The following is a 17,667-nucleotide window of genomic DNA, read 5'->3' as shown; positions in this document are numbered from 1 at the left end:
GGATTTGTCCCCGTGTTGTCCCCCAAAGTGATCTGCCTGTCTGTGCTTCCAATCATGTGTCATCACCTGGAAGCAATTCTTTTTTTTTTTTTTTTTTTTGCCATCTCATAGAAAACACACTCAAGTTCTTGTCATCTGTAGAAATCTAGGCCTCCCCTCCCTGTGAAGCCTAGCTTAAAACTCACTACTGCTGTATCTAATTTCCTATTTTAATCTACTATATTCTAGAAGTCCTGTTCTACTTTGCTCAACAATTTAGAGGTTTTGTTTACTTTGTCATAAATTACATCACTGCATTGAATAAATACTTATGGAACACCGACCATATGTACCTTTCAGAACCTGAGACTAAATGTTTGAATAAATCCCCTGAATCTCATTTAGGTCTCACTGAAAAGAAACCTCTCGAGGTTTTACTATTTGAGTACATTTTTGCCTCTTCGAGGGAAAGGAGAGATCTTAGTTTACATTTTGTAAAACATGCAGGTCTGGTCAGCATGCCTAGCATAAAAGTGGTATTTATTAAACTGCACTGGCTAATCAAATTTGTTTCCAGCGGTATATTTAATGAGTATACTAAGAGTCCAAATAATAAAATCAGAATCTCTCTTATTTATTTGCCCACACCTAATGACATTATTTTGTATTAGGAAAATGAAATTACTTTCTACATTATTCTTTCTCAAAAACTGTGGTGTTTAAACTGTGTAGCTTTGATACATGATAAATACAATTAATCCATTATCTATGGTAATTCAGAGTAAAAAAAAGATAAAGAGAAAAACATAAAATGGTAACAATAATAACCACCACTTATAATGTAGAGCACTTTACATTTTATCAGGGGACTTGCAATACAGACATTCTGGTGTAGATACAGAATTACATTTTGACACTGGTTTGCATCAGCCATACAAAGAGCTATTTCTCTTCTAGATCATATTGCATACCCCAGTGGTTCTTAAGCTCCTAGAAATCGGGTGCAGGAACCAGAAGGTTGAAGGGAACGTCCACTGGGGATTTCCTTTAACACTGCTGACGTTCGGAACGAAGTTATGACGGAGGTGAGGTGTGTTACCCAATACATTACACAGAGGAAGACAAGAAGACGACAGAGGGCACGTGCCTGGTCATGGAATACAGCTTTCTGTTCTGTTTGTGCCTGGAACCGGATCTCTTCCTAGGTTAGGTAACTAACAACATCTGGAAGACCTCAAGGGACTAGATTTGTCATGAAACCATTTGAGAAACTTCACCATGTTTGAGGACAGGGCAGTATTCATCGAGGGCCATCTGCACGAAGGGTAGGCCTTTACAAAGAGAGGAGCCTAGAACTCCACTGGACCACCCTGATGCACTTGGCTGAAAAGGGGAAACATGACGCAGGCGGAAAGTCTCTGGGCCCTTCTGAAAGAAAAGTGCAGCGTTTGGGAGGGAGATCTTTCACTCTTGTATTTTTTCAGTGGCTTTCGTGATCCTGAACTCCACATAACATTTTTATTACCAAGATTTTTATTGATTTACTCTGATCAGCCTGTTCTTTTTCAGCATAGCTGTTCACCGTCCGAGAATTACATTAACTACTTTAGGTCCCATGTTGCATCAGGGATTGGTAGCTGTGAACCGAAACCTTCACGCTGCCCCTTCCTGAATGGAGGGATCTCAGGGATGTAGCAGCCCAGCCAGGAGTAGAGCGACCTGTAGTTCTGGGGCTCATTTATCACAGCAGATAGGATTTCTCATAGGGATGTCCCACAAAAAATAAACCTTCTTTTTTTTAAAACTAAGTCCTAAGAATGGAATGCAACATGGGACGCCTGGGTGGTGTGGTTCAATCGGTTGTGTCTGACTCCTGATTTTGGCTCAGGTCATGACCTCACAGTTGGAGAGGTTGAGCCCCGCATCGGGGTCTGCACTGACAGCGTGGAACCCGTGTGGGATCGATTCTCTTTCTCCCTCTCTCTCGCTCTCTCTGCCCCTCCCCCGCTCACGCACGTGTGCATGCTCACTCGCTCTCTTTCTCTCTCTCAAAATAAATAAACACACATTAAAAAGAAAAGAATGAGGGGCGCCTGGGTCGGCTGGGTGTCCGACTTCGGCTCCGGTCATGATCTCACAGTTCATGGGTTCGAGCCCCGCATCAGGCTCTGTGGTGACAACTCAGAGCCTGGAACCTGCTTCGGATTCTGTGTCTCCCTCTCTCTCTGCCCCTCCCCTGCTCATACACGGTCAATCTCAAAAATAAGCACTGAAAAAAAAAAAGGAAGAAAAGAATGAGATGCAACATGCTACACTATTTTTTCCTTAAATTTGCTTTTACGGTTTATTAAAAATGGCCACTTGAAGATCTCTCCACAGCTTTCCATCAGCCTCCAGGTAAAGTTCAAGCATAGCAGATTGGCTACAAGAGCCTTAGTCTCTAGCCTCATCTCTGCCACTCTGCCTTCATCCGTCCCTCTGTCCATCCTGGGCCACAAGCAGTTCTCCACACCCCCGTCCAGGGTGCACGTGCCGTGCCCTCCGGGAAACCAACACAACACATGCATCCCCGCTGGCCTAACTTCTCGTCACTGCTTGGGTCTCAGCTTCTATGTGATTTTCTGCGGCAGATCTGTGCGGGATCCCCCCAAGACACGCTAGGTGCCCACCTCCTGTGGTCCCCCCGAATCCCATACTTACCACTGCCGTCGTAAGTCGTGCCACCCCCCAATTTCCTGTTGACTGGACCATATTTAAGAACGGATCCTCGGCACCATATCCCAGTGGCTCACACAGTGCCTAACACAGCAGTTACTCGGTAAATACTTAATATACCAAAGCACCGTTTGGTACATTTGCTTTCAAAAAACCGAAAAGGTAAGTCACATCAAATTACATGCCACTTTTTGGCCTTCACTCTTTATCTCTAGAGTCAACTATGACACATTGAAAATTTTAGTGAGATTCTAGTGAAACATTTATGTATAGTTAACTTGATTCAACTTTCCCGATTGCCTAGTCAGGGCTGAAATTGGGTGTGACTGTATATGGTATTGGATAGATCTGCTCAATTTATACATGATACGTTTTGTTTGTTTGGGGGTAACAAAGGAAAATAATTTGTGAAATCATCTGAAATGTTCGCTTCCATAAAGTTGCCATTAGGCGAAGGGACCTTTATCACTCTCGTTTTAAAAATTAACCACTTAACACTGCTTAAGATACAAATGAAGCCTTAAGAAATTCCTCTTACAAGTTCAGTCTCAGCAGTTTTAGTGAAACATTTGTAATTAAGGGAATTTGTTATATACAGTTATTATGTTCCTCCTAAAAATATAAATGTGGCCAATGTTGTGAAAGCCATTTGCATATCCATTACCCAAAAATACTGATTTACATACTGTATCAAAACTTTCTCTGAGTCTGAAAGAAACATAATTATACCTTTATTTAGAGCACATGTAAAATATGTTCTTGCAAAAGTATCTGAATTATTAATATAAGAAACTATGAAAAACATATTTGAATTATTAATATAAAAAAACTGAAAAAGCAAGTACTTAAAGGTAGTACTTCACTTTCTTAGTTACAATGAAACATAAAACTTCTAACTTATGGCTTAAAAGAGAGAGGATTTATGGTAGAGAACTCTTAATTTATCATTACATATTTAATAATAATTGCATTATCAACTGTACTGAATAAAAAGTTAATTTTCACTAACAAGCTTTAAAATAAATAATGTAAAGATAATACAAATTGTAGTCGTTGTTGGGATTGACAGTAAAGCACACAATTATCTGTAACTCAAATAAGGAACAACCGGCAAAAATTTTTATACAGTTTCCAATGGCTACCAAACCCAGAAATAACACAGGACAGATTCTATCATTATTATTTCCTTTAAAAATCTGATAGTCCCCACATCTTCATGATCTATAAAATTGTAACACACATTCTCCTATGGAGGTACACAATCAGATTACTATGAATCCTATTCAAAGGGCACTTTTCATCAGCTAACAACTTCCTCTCTCTATGCATGAAAAATGACCATGTGGTAAAAAAATATTATCACTATTTTATCACTTATGGACGGGAACACAGGTAAATGAAGTTAAGCTTCTGTGAAAAGGGTTCACTCCATCCATATGAGAAGCAGCAGGGTAATGATTATAAGCATAAATCCTTAAACTATTCTGCCTGGGTCCAAGTTCCAACTCCAAAACCCCCCACCTGTGTGACCTTCATCTCTTTGTGCCTAAGTTTCCTGTAAAACAGATGATGAAAATAATACATGCTTTACAGGGTTGATATAAACACTAAATACATGAATCGGCACCAAGTACTTAGAATAGTACCTGGCACATGATATTTCATATTATCATCATTTATTTTCTACTATATGTCAGGTATTGTGCTGCTGGAAGGTAGACTGTGAACAAGACAAACATGGCTCCTGATGGCGTGAAGTTCTTAACAGGCATATTAATGGAGACGATGACAACCTTCTCATATTGCTACATGTTTCCAGGTATAACTCGCTGTCGAGATACACAGGATGTTACTGAGAACAGCACGTGGATACACTGCTCCTTTTGTGATGGGGAGTTCCATCTCTATTTTCTACAGGCAATGGTCTGCTCACCTCTACGACAACTGGGTCTACATGGCCCTCAGATCAAAGAAACTGAGTTGCTGGATCACTTAGGCTCATTTCACTATGTATTCAGCCATAAACTAACAGGAGGTAGCTGCTTTGCAATTGCCCTTCAATATGGCATAAAGTGCTGGTATTAAATAAGGGCTCTGGAAATTTTCAACTGTGACCCGCATACACATCCTCTACAGTCCACGTGTATTATTTATTCCCATCATCTACTACTTCTACTGCAAAGACATATTGCTAATGCTGCATGGAGACCGCCACACTTAAAAATGTAGCACTAGATACAAGTAAACAACTCTGTGTTTAGGGAATACATATATATATATATATATATATATATATATATATATATATATATATAACATGTACTAAGGAGTCCTGCCTTCAAAGCTTGAATATGAAATTATGGTGATGTACTCATTCATAAAGAAAACAAACAAGTGCCTTCTTTTCCCTCTATGTGTCCCTAAAATAACCTAAGAGTTTCGGTGATATTCTTAGTTTCAATGAATATGCTTAGTTTCAATATTCTTGAAGTATATGATGTGTACAAAGCCAAAACAAATGTAAAAATGTTGAATTTAGAAATGAATCTAAAATCCTAATGTGATTCATATGCTGAAGATCTGCACAAGTATTTGCTTCCTTGGATCCTTTTTATTTTAATATGATGACCTCTTTTAAGTACATTGTAATAAGTTACAAAGAAGGCCTCCTAGGGGAAAAGACCATAAAAATAGATCATAGTCCCATGGATGATCTTCTTACGGTTTCTGGAAGGAACGGACATGAGTGTATACCTCTCAAGTAATGCCAATCTCTCAGAGGCCATGCTACCCCACCACGTACAAGGTTATGGCCTATATGCAGGTACTTTCACAGGTTAGCAATGAAAATCATGCTAAAATTGCAAAAAGTTAAGAAACAAAGACGATTTTCTCTTATCCTAACCCCAAATGCAGTGAAGATTCTGTGCTGCAATGCCAAAATTTAATCATATTAATATTTCAACAATAATAATTGGAAGGTTAGACTCAATTTTTTTTTTTTAATCACAATGGTGGTATCTTCACATTCCATTCTCTCCACGTTACTGAGAAAAAATAAAATCAATCTATCATTATGTTCATAAGACTATGTAATAAATCTACAATATGGATTCAGGCATGATAATACTTGAGTTTACTTTGTCATTATTTTGAAAGACATCATAAATTCAAATGCATTATTGTAACAAAAAATGTGTATTTATGGTAAAACAATAATTATCCTCTCAAACCTAGTTTTCAATGAGTGATTCTAGTTTGGTATGTCCATAAGAATAAATTTATATTATTTTTGATAAGCTATAGATACTTTCTTGCTAATTCAAGTGTAATCTTTAATAAAATTCAGTTTATAATTGATGGCTTTTGTTTGTAGGTTAAGAAACACTGAAGTATAAAGTTAATTTACATTGCACTTTAAAAGTATTTTATTAAGATACACTATCTTCATTTACTAAAATGTTATGAACTATGCAAGACAAATTTACTTCTTTGCTGTACTGTGTCTTCCTCTCATCAAAGTAACCAGGGAGGGGAGAGAATAAAAACCAAAGCAAATATCACTTCTTAAATTTTGATATAAAATTTTTAAAAAAATCACTGAATTATTGTAAAAAGTAAATTATACTCTAAAATAGAATAAACTATCTTTTAAAAAATACTCAACATAAGCACAAAGTTGAAGATTTACCCCATATAATGAATCTTTAGCACAAACATTTGTTTAAAGACTATGAAAAACAAATCTGAGCAATACTTACTATAAAGGAATTTAAGAAAAGTCAAGGTAAAGGAGAAGAGATACTTAAATGACTTACTTATTGTTAAAAAGTACAAGATAAAGGAAAACTATTTAAATTTTAGGTTTGTATCAGGATTTTCTTTTTGTCTCCTTGTTTATTTTTACATTTAAAACTTAATTTAGAAAGTCTTAGCCTCTGTTTGAGGCTTTTTTTTTTAAGTCTATTTTAAACTACATTTAATCTGGGTTTAGAAAACCTTACACTCTCTTTGAATTATTTTCCAGAGTCTGTTTATAATTACTCAATTATTCCCTTTGACAAAATGAAATTTTTCAACTCAAAGCCCCAAGAAATAGAGAATTCTTAATGGTGATTATATTAAAACAAAACAACTCTTCAAAAAGACTAACATTTAACAGAAAGAAAAATATTTCTTGCCTTCAAAATCAATAACATGACAGCGTACACCTCAAAATCACGCCTTGAATACCCAAGTCTCTTCTCTCTGAAACAACTGCCTAAAAAGAAGTCAACTGAGATGTGACATACTAAAACCATACTTGAGTCACTGTGTAAGAATTCATTTTGCATTTAGAAATCCACCCCACAAATCCAGAGTTCCTTAAAATAAAAAGCCTAAGAAAATCCTGCCAAATATTTAAGTGTCTGATTTTTCAAAAACTGTAAAAGAAAAAGAGAAAGAAATAAAAGACCTTTCACAAATGTAAAAGAAAAAGAAAGGAAAATGACACAAGTAATTGTTCACTGTGGTTTGCTAACGTGTTTTCAAAGATACAAATTCCCAAATACAATTAGAACCAAAGTTTTCAATTTTCATCTTTACTAATGCAGCCTTTATATATACATATACATATATGTGTGTGTGTGTGTGTGTGTGTGTGTGTGTGTGTGTGTGTATGCTCTTTTCCCACTTTGGCAGAAAGGAAATGGTGATTTTTGAAGAATACCATTAGGACACAGGCCTGCTTGTATTTCCAGGAAATTTTGGCAAACAATTAACTATAACAACAGCTTCTTCTGGCTTCCGTTGTGAACGGCTTTACTCTGAGACACCAAGAGAGTAAAATCTGTGATGTGCTGTCACGTTAGTATTAAATTCTGCACTCCACCTAAGATTTTATGTGTTAAATTATCGTTGGTTTTTGTTTCACTTCTAGTCCCAATTTCACAAAGAAGCTCAGCATGACGAAAATAAGGGACTCTTCCTCACAGCTTAGAATAAAAATGTGATGGTTTGAAAACCAGCTTAAAAATTCTGCAGTAATACCGAGAATATTCTCAAAACAGAATAACTGCTGATGGTATTTTTGAAAATATATGGAAATACTTTGTGTTGCTATCAATCATATCCGAAACAGAATGCAAAGTAGATTCCATTAAAAACATCACTGTACCTTGCTTTTATCTTCTCTCTTTATATCTATTTTCTAAATGGGCAGGCAAAAGTCAGGGGAAAAGCTTTTTTCTAATTCTATCCATTTATATATCTTCAAAGAATTAATATCAACAACATCATAAGACAGTTCCTTATGTACTGGAAATCCTAAATCAATATATTGATATTTCCATCAGAAGAAAATGATACCCCATTTAGAGATCAAAAATGTTTACTTCTTAATTTTGTAGTTAGGTAGAATTCTCCATAGAATGGAAAATGACAAAAAGCAATTTATCAGTAGACACATAAAATAAACCTATTCCTTTCAAGCATGGACTCCTGTGTTTATTTACAAAGAATGAGAGTATGGTAAAAATAATATTTTCAACACTACAAATGAGGATTATTACCTCAATTTCTAAAGAAATGCCTCCCTCAATGCTTTCTTCAAACATCCAAATCCCAGCTTAATAAAAACAAATGGCATTCCTCATTTCTTCAAAATTGCACATTCGATATCATAAGCTTTGGTTGTTTTTTTTTTTAACAAGACGCTAACACTTTCAAATTTAGTAATTAAGTATTCATAAGCCTGAGTTTAAGCGGTAGTGTTCTGGGGATGATGGGCTGACTATGATAAATATATTTATAACTTTCAAACTAATGAATTTAAATACATAAAAATAAAACCAATAAGAAGGGAAATTAAAACAATACAAAATCCCTAAAAGTGGTCTTTGGTATTGCATCACATGACTAAATAATAAATGTGTGGAGTAGTATCATTGAATCTTAACATTTTTATCCTTCAGTAATTCTATCCACCTCTGAATCTGAAAAGCAGCTACAGTCAAAATTATAGAGTTTGACATTTTCAAGCTAAAAATGTACATTTTTGTGTCTACCAAGAAACTAACCTGAACACTTACTGTATTATGTTTTTGAAAAATGTGGGTAAGTATTAAATATTGAAAAATATCTAAGCGTTGAACCTTTTACTTTCTAACTCCAATTTCCAATAAATTTGGAAAATATTTTATAAGACAAATATTCCTTCAAGTAAAATATGCTACTAAATAAAATGTGGCATATGACAATCAATCCTATCCAATGGATTTAGTCAACAACCATCAACCACGAAGGTTTCCCATTCCTACAATAAGCTCAAACATTAATAAAACAAAGAATATTTTAAATCACGAATTTCTAGAAATTCTACATGATTAAATAACATTTTGTCCAGAATCATAACTAATTTAACACCACTAACAAAAAAGGGAAGATTTTAAATTGCAATCTATGACGGTACAGAGGTAAAGTTTATTCAGGTTTGTGCATTTCCTTTCCAGTGAGACATCTAGATAAAATTTGTAGGGTTGAGAGTCTTGAACAATGGTAGAAAAAAATTTTAATGCTACACTGATGTTTATGAACATGAATTTTTTTACTGCCCTCTAGTGGCGAAGAGTCAAGTCACTGTATGAAGATCAAAGCCTGTCATGAGGAACACACATGATGGGGGAGGGGGCTACAAAAAGATCTTGAAAAACAGAACAGTTAAATTTTACGCCACATGTCATACTTCTCTTCAGGAGATTAATTATTAAACAAAAGAAGACTCTGTATATGAAAGTCAAATTTTATTTGCTAAAACAAATTATAAGAATTACATGAGCAGCCTTAATAAAGTCACAACATTGTACATCAACCACAAAATACAGTCAGCGGGTCAAAAAATGAAAATATCAGTACATTTTTTCAACAAGATATTAGAAGACTTGACTCATTCTTTAATTTTACTGGACTGGCTATTTTTAGACCTTAGAGGTGATCTTACAAAACTTACTTTCCATGCTCTCTAAAATGCTAAAATCTAAACAAATAAAAGTGTGAAGTATTTAAATTCCACAGAACCAAGTAGGCTAAATTAATATTCAAATCTGTGCACGAACGACATTTTACAAAGTAGATTTCATGAAAACAGTTGTCCCATGTAGAAAATTTACAACTGATACGACATAAAAGTATATATACTTTTACACTAACTTTCTTTTTTAACCAAATTAGTCCTCTCCAAGTATTTTCCTGAGCACATGCCTAAGTCTATTCATTATTTTGCTCTCTTTTTCGATATTCATTTTCCATCACGAGAAATAATGGGTATTTTTTAGGATGCAAATAAAACACACGATCATTAAAATAGCTGTCGAAAAATAAAGTATGATGTGAACTGTGATATTCTGGGTCTCAGATATAACACGTGCCCAACAGCTCCACGGTATCGAAAAAAGCATGTAATCTTGGAGATGTATGTAGTTGATTCACATGGCTTGTCTTAGAGGAGAATCGGAGAATACAACGGACAAATAACCCAACAGAAAGAATAAAACCCTCTAGACCTGGACAGGAAGGTTACGGTAGGAGGGAGACAAGGGGACAGGAGGGACAGGCTGTGTGTGTACCCTATCTCCCCGCTTCCTCGCCTTCAGGAGCTCTGTGATCATGGGAGATGAACTGAGCGCTTGACGATTTTTGTGTATTTGTTTTTACACAAGGTAAACAGTGCCTGCAAACCACGGCTACCAGGCCCTTCTCTCTAGGGATTTCAATAAATGTTGAAGGCTGATTATGTCAAAATGTGGAAGAAAAGCATCTTCACACTTTCTTCTGGGCCCGAACACGAAAAACCATCAGGAGGCTCACGGGACTCTCCCCACACACAAGGAAGCACAATCCTGAAACAGCTCTCTAGTCTTTTCAAAGATTCAAGTAAGTGCAAAGTGCTTGAAGATTTTCATCAAGTGGAAAATTCTGGATGAAAAAGGGCATTTGAAAAGCACTGCCTTGAGCAGTTCTGGCAATAAATACAGCAGACAAGGACACTAATAAAATCTTTTTAAAAGAATGTTAATGATGCCACAATCCTCAAAGTTAATATTTAAAAGTAAAAAATGTTCACAGAAATATCTGTCTTGTTCCCATTCTGCTATGGACAGCAGGTGTCCCCTGGCATAGAGAACTTTCTAAACAGTTCAACACAGACTCATCCCAATTGAGTTCCAATTCACGTTCAGAAATGGAACAAGACCGCTTAAAAAATAAATAAAACAGGTTTTTTTTTCAGATGCAAGTTTTCTGAGAAGTTTGCCAGAATTAAAAAATTAGGATAATACAACTCTATAGCAATTAAATTAGTTACAGTTAGTCTTTGGGAAGAAATATTAGAAACCAGTTTCCAAAGAAATCCAGACACCAAGAAACACTTACGAAAAGAAATGTGCAATGAGTGGCTAAAAGAGCAAAGACACGGGCATCAGGGACAATTTTGCTCTTTCTTTTTTTTTTTAAATTTTTTTTTTCAACGTTTATTTTTGGGACAGAGAGAGACAGAGCATGAACGGGGGAGGGGCAGAGAGAGAGGGAGACACAGAATCGGAAACAGGCTCCAGGCTCTGAGCCATCAGCCCAGAGCCTGACGCGGGGCTCGAACTGACGGACCGCGAGATCGTGACCTGGCTGAAGTCGGACGCTTAACCGACTGCGCCACCCAGGCACCCCAATTTTGCTCTTTCTTGACACAAATTTTGGCAAAATAATTACAACCCTAAGTTCACTTTCTAAGTTTCAGCATATATCAAATTTAAAAAGGCTTTAAGAGTAATGAAGAAAAACGAGTGCTCACATTATCATGTCAAACAAAGGTTTCACTGAGCTGACATTCAGTGTATCTCATAATCAGAAACAAAAAAGTAATAGATAATGTTTTATTAATATCTTTTCTACCAACTCTTACTCTGATTAAACACGTAAACTACTAAATGTGATATTTAAAGAAATGGGGCTTTAGAAACCGTGTCTTTCTGAGACAGCTTAGACTTTAAGAATAGACATCAGTGGGGTGCCTTGGTGGCTCAGTTGGTTGATTTCGGCTCAGGTCATGATCTCACGGTTTGTGAGTCCGAGTCCCCAGTCGGGCTCTGTGCTGACAGCTCAGAGCCTGCAACCTGCTCAGGATTCTGTGTCTGCCTCCCTCTCGGCTCCTCCCCCACTTGTGCTCTGTCCCTCTCAAAAATAAACATAAAAAAAAAAAATCTGATTTTCAAGGCTACACGCTCCATACTGGGAAGTGTTGTTCAGCTTCACTGTCAGACCCAAAAGTTCACTTCCGCCGTTGAGACAGGGTGTGACTTAAGGAAAAGAGTAAATTCGAAGTATTAATTCAGCACAAGAAACACTTAACTAACGGCACATGTCCGTGTAGTTTTTAAAACTTGATAAAGTACAATGGGCTGCTGAAATTTTATGCTTTTAAAAAATAATTTTTTAATGTTTATTTATTTTTGAGAGAAAGAGACAGAGTTCGAGCAGGGGAAGGGCAGAGAGAGAAGGAGAAGGAGAATCCGAAGCAGGCTCCAGGCTCTGAGCTGTCAGCACAGAGCCCGACGTGGGGCTCGAACCCACGAACTGTGAGATCATGACCTGAGCCGAAGTCAGATGCCTAACTGACTGAGCCACCAGGCGCCCCTCAAATTTTATGCTTTTGACGTCACTCTTTGCCATAAAAATTAACATTTTCTAATTCTTAAAAAAATTTTTTCCCATTAAGAACATTCTTCCAGCATGAAAGAAATCCATACGTCAGTCTTAAAAACTTTATTTCCTTACCAGTTTTTTCTCCTCACCAAGGCCAAACAATTAAACTTAAAACCATACACAGGAACCCCAACCACACCATCTGTTTTTACTGACGGGGACTGAAAAAAGAAACCTGTTTTCTAAATCTGAAAATAGGGGGAAAACATAAAGGTTTGGTAAAGACTAAAGTGGCTTTAGATAAATGTATTCGTTTTCAACACCCACTAAAAATCTCTGAGGAGTTTCAGCCATTAGAGGAGACTTCCCTTAATCAAGTGTAGGTCACTTTGGAAGTTGTCAGGTAATACCATCAAGGGCTTATTTGGGAATGGTAAATGCCATTTTTTAGAAAGCAAAGAGGGTCTACTTAGGGGCTCCTCACAAAATCAGTGGAAGTAACTTACACAAAAGAGGACCATCACATGCATTCGACAAAGCTGCAATATATTCAAACGTATGAGAGAGACAGGAAGACAGCACAGAGTTTGAAGAGGACGGTACCTACAAAGCTTGAATTCTCTTTTGGAATCCAATTAGCGTAGTCACTTGAGAGATACTGAATTCTTATTTATCCAATAAAGATGGCGATGGACATATCTGAGTGATTGTTCAATAGAGACAGATATTAAAACCATCTGCGACTACAGAAAGGGAAAACGGCTGATGAATTAGTCAGTGAAGACAAAATCCCTAAGTGTGGGCTTGCTACTCCTTGTCATTTACATAAGTTAAATTTATGAACAGAATAGAGAAGTATGCATATGTATGTAAGAAGAGATGTTAGGGTTTCTAATGATATAAGCCACTGAAGTTATCAATCTTGTAAGAACTGCAAAATACTTTTCTGAATTTCCTCTGCTACTACGGCATTTCAGCCTGATGTTAAACATATAAAAACATAACCTCCATCCTAAATGTGATTTGTTCTCTAAAGCTTCCGCCTAGTAATTTTCCTCAATATTTAAACTTTCATAAAACTAGGGCAAAAAGGGGGACCGGTTTTAGATAAGTAATATACATAAATAGTAGACATACCCATTCCCCATCCCTTTGTCCCAGATTTTGAATTTACTTAAACTGAAAATCACAGATGTGTTTTTAAAAGAACAGAATTTGCCAACACAGTAAGATGGTAACTTAAGCACAGGCAGATGGAAAGGGTGCCCTTCCTCTCCCTCTCTTAATAACAACCAAAATGGCCACAGGCTACCCCACCTAGAGATCACCTAGCACCAAAAGAGCACATCACATTACAAGAACTGTAGGAATTTCAGCTAGTTCCACTGTAGCTGTGCCCAGTTAGAAGGAAGATTCTTCCAATGAATTTGCATTGCTCATCCTGAGAAACAGAATTAAGGACTTACACAGAGGAAATCCTGATGAAACATGGCTCACGTCACCTCCGTGAAGAACTGAGGTGTGCAGATGGGGGTGGGTCTAGGAGAAGTGAGACATCACTTGCAACCCCTTCAGCTCATGGGGCCCAACAGCACTAGGAAGCAGCTACTAAGGTTAAATTTAAAGCTACAGGCACAGATAAACCAGGAAAGTGCAATTAAAAAGAAAGCAGGGGATATAATATCAGTAGCAGATAAGGTAGTAACCTCTCATATTAAAAAAAAAAGCATTAATTTGGATAAAAAGAATCTTAAAGCTGCAATATGCAATGAAGATATAGTAGGCATGAACTCTATGTAACAAATAAAGCAAAAGAATATGAAACTCATTGAAAAATAAACAGAAACAAGGGGCACCTGGGAGGCTCAATCAGTTAAGCGTCTGACTCTTGGTTTCGGCTCAGGTCATGGTCTCACAGTTTGTGAGTTTGAGCCCTGTATTGGGCTCTAAGCTGACAGTAAGAAGCCTGCTTGGGATCCTCTCTCTCCCTCTCTCTGCCCCTCCCTCCCCTGCTCATTCTCTCTCTTCTTCCTCTCTCTCAAAATAAACTTTAAAAAAAATAATAGAAACAATAAACAGAAACAAAACAATAATGAAAGACTTTACAAATCTAACAGGTCTTTCAAACAACATGAAAAACAAAGAATACTTACACTTGGGATTTCAATCAGTGAGTCTCAATCAGGGACAGCCCCACTTGCCTGGGAATGACTGGAAAGGTGGTATGGGGAGGGCGAGGTGTTTGGGTGGCTACAAAGTTGGTTTAGTGTCTACGAACAAGAGTTAAGACCACTAGGTATCCTGAAACACAGGGATAGCTCCTCAGAGAGCAGACTTAACCCATCTATAACACTAACAGTGTCTCAGTGGAATTATATTCAGTCGTCTAAATCATGAATAAATTGGAATTTGCCTTAATAGATACAGAGCAAATGTTGATACCTACATATAAAGAATATACTTTTTAAAAAATACAATCATTCAGAAAGATGTATCCAGTATTAGGTAAGAGGCCTTCAAGTTGTGGTATCTGCAATTCTGGGAGTAAGAAAAGCTCTTCTAGGAGGTGTGCATGCCTGAGCAGCCCAAAGGAGTCCGTTTCAGGCCTTGATACTGATTTGGCTGAAGGGATAGCTGCAGAAGAAATTTTCCTTTCTTACCTACACTCAAAGGACAGAAAACCATTCAAAAGTTGCCATGTGGCAATGCCCCAATATACACTGTAGAGCAGTAGGCTGAAGAACAATCAACAGTTAAACTGCACCCCAATAAAACAAAGCATTACGAACGCTTAACACCCCATTTCATTAAGGGATACACTTCCAACAGAATTTTATTTTTATAGCCAATAATTTTTTATTGAATATGCATATCTGGTTTTGGATCAGGTGCATACTGACTATATTAAAAACTCAAAGCAGAAATTTTGCTTCCAGTTCTTAGAATCTTGTAGCCACAGGGGGAAAAAAAAAAGTTAATTCCACTTATTTACCTATGGCTGCAAATAAAGGACTTTCAAGAATAAATAATAAATATAATTTAATTAATAAAACTAAATTGCATTAAAATAAAGTGCTCTCAGGAAAGTGGAATGAAAATACAAGTCTCAAAGAGAACATAAAATAGTGTAAAATATCCAATTGTCAGCTTCTTAATTTATTTGTACATAAAGGACGGTGAGCATAAAATTACTAGGACATTTACCATTTATTATTAGTAATGTACATTTAAAAATTATGTTCTAATGGTTTTTTTAAATGTTTATATATTTTGAGAGAGCAAACAGGGAAGGGACAGAGAGAGAGGGAAGAGAGAATCCCAAGCAGGCCCCTTGGTGTCAGTGCAGAGCCCAACACGGGACTTGAACTCTCAAACTAAGATCATGACCTGAGAGGAAATCAAGGGTCAGACACTTAACCAGCTGAGCTACCCAGGTGCCCCATGTTGTAATAGTTTTATACAAAATGTCAATATGTCATACATTGGAAATTAATCCTATGCAACTGTTCTTACTTGTGATAAAAAACATTAGATTTTAACTAAAAAATGTGTGAGAGTGTATTTGGTTTTTCAAAATTCTTTTAGTGAGACTATAAGGCAAAAGTTTGAAGACCACTATAAAAAAAGCAAAGAAAATCTCAAAAAAATTCTAACAGCTAACACTCTCCAAGTCACATTATCGGATTCCAATAACCCAGAAAAATTAAATCTGCAGTTGCAAAATGTACACAAATTAATGATTTAAAAAACACCCACACAGGGAGGGGGACAAAGCTGTACTCATCAGCATATTAGTAACCATAATTATGTTCAAGGAAAACAACCAAAGGGGGATCAGCTAGATTAGATCAGAGGTTGCTGATTGGAAAAGAAAAACAATTATAAATTAAGGAGGTAAGGTTTGGAAAAAAAAAAAAACCCAAAAAACATGTAACAGAGACCTACTGCTAGTCTAATCAGGAAAAAAAAAAAAACAAAACCCTGAAAATAGAAACATAAAACTTTAGGATAAGAAAAAGGTAGTTCCAAGTATATTTAGGCAGAAGAGAAGCAATTCAAGGTTCTAGAAAGAATGGAGGTCTTGGCCTCTACTCTATAATTTACTCACAAGGCAAAAAGTCTTTTGAATTGTCTAAAATTAAAGAATCCACTCAAGAAACCAGCCCCGCCCCCCCACCCCGACCTGGGTATCTTTAGTAATTAAAACGAACCACTCTTTTAACTTTCAGGGAAAGTTTAATTGGCAATAATGATAGGGAAAATCCAGCCAAATGTGTTTCACTAAAATTAAATTTGACTCTTCATCATGTCTGGTGACAATAATTATTTAATGAAGTTTTAGAATAAAAGTGGACTTCTGGATAGAAGTTCTAAGAAAACAGGAGAATAAGTCATGTGCACTGTGATATCATATGGAATATTGCTTAAATGATCTATACATCTATGATTATCTCCATTTCATTTTTATTTCTTAAGTACTTACTTTTAGAAGTCATCTACCTAATTTATAATAGACAAATATAACAATATATTTATTTTTATATATATTAGGAAGCTCATCAGATAAAGACCGTATACAGTGGCACATTTGCTCTCCTAACAGTGGAAGGCCACTTTAAAATGTTTTTAGATAGTCTGAATGTACTTGAATTACAGTCAAGTTTTTATTATACTGAGGATAATTAAGCATGTTTTAGATTATTTTCCTCCCCCTGGCTGTCCAGCTTTTGGTCATTTCACTGCTCATTAAAATTTCCACAAGAAAATGGTCAGGGAAGGAAATCCCAATAAATTTCAAGGCAAGTATAATTTTACTCTTATTGACAGGTAGGGCACATTCCGTTACTGGAGGATTTCTATACCAGAAGAACACCACCAATCTGCATTTAAACGACTTAAAATACTGTCCCAAATCTAATTTACTTTTAAAACCCTGTAATTGTCTTATTCAAATGGAAAAGTTTCAGGGCTATGCAACAAATGTGTTGCAATTTACCTGGAGGATTATGGGGCCTTCCCTCTAAGGGTAGTTCTCTTAGGACCTGCAGCCTTCAAAACATCCCACAACCGACCCACGCGAGAGCCCCTGCCTAATGGATCTACACTGGAGCACATCTCCAACGGCAAACTCTCACCTGGTGTTTGCAGAAGCTTCAAAACATGGTAGTGTGACCAACGTATTTTATTTTCACTGCTGGCAAAGATGAAATACACATCTTTCCAATTTCCTAGGACCCCTTCTCCTCTTAGCAGCCATTATGGTTTGCTGTTCATTTCCTTTCCCTGCTTTGAAATTAT

This window comes from Lynx canadensis, chromosome B1, assembly GCF_007474595.2.
Source record: "Lynx canadensis isolate LIC74 chromosome B1, mLynCan4.pri.v2, whole genome shotgun sequence".
Lineage (NCBI taxonomy): Eukaryota > Metazoa > Chordata > Mammalia > Carnivora > Felidae > Lynx > Lynx canadensis.
This window is presented reverse-complemented; position numbering follows the sequence as displayed.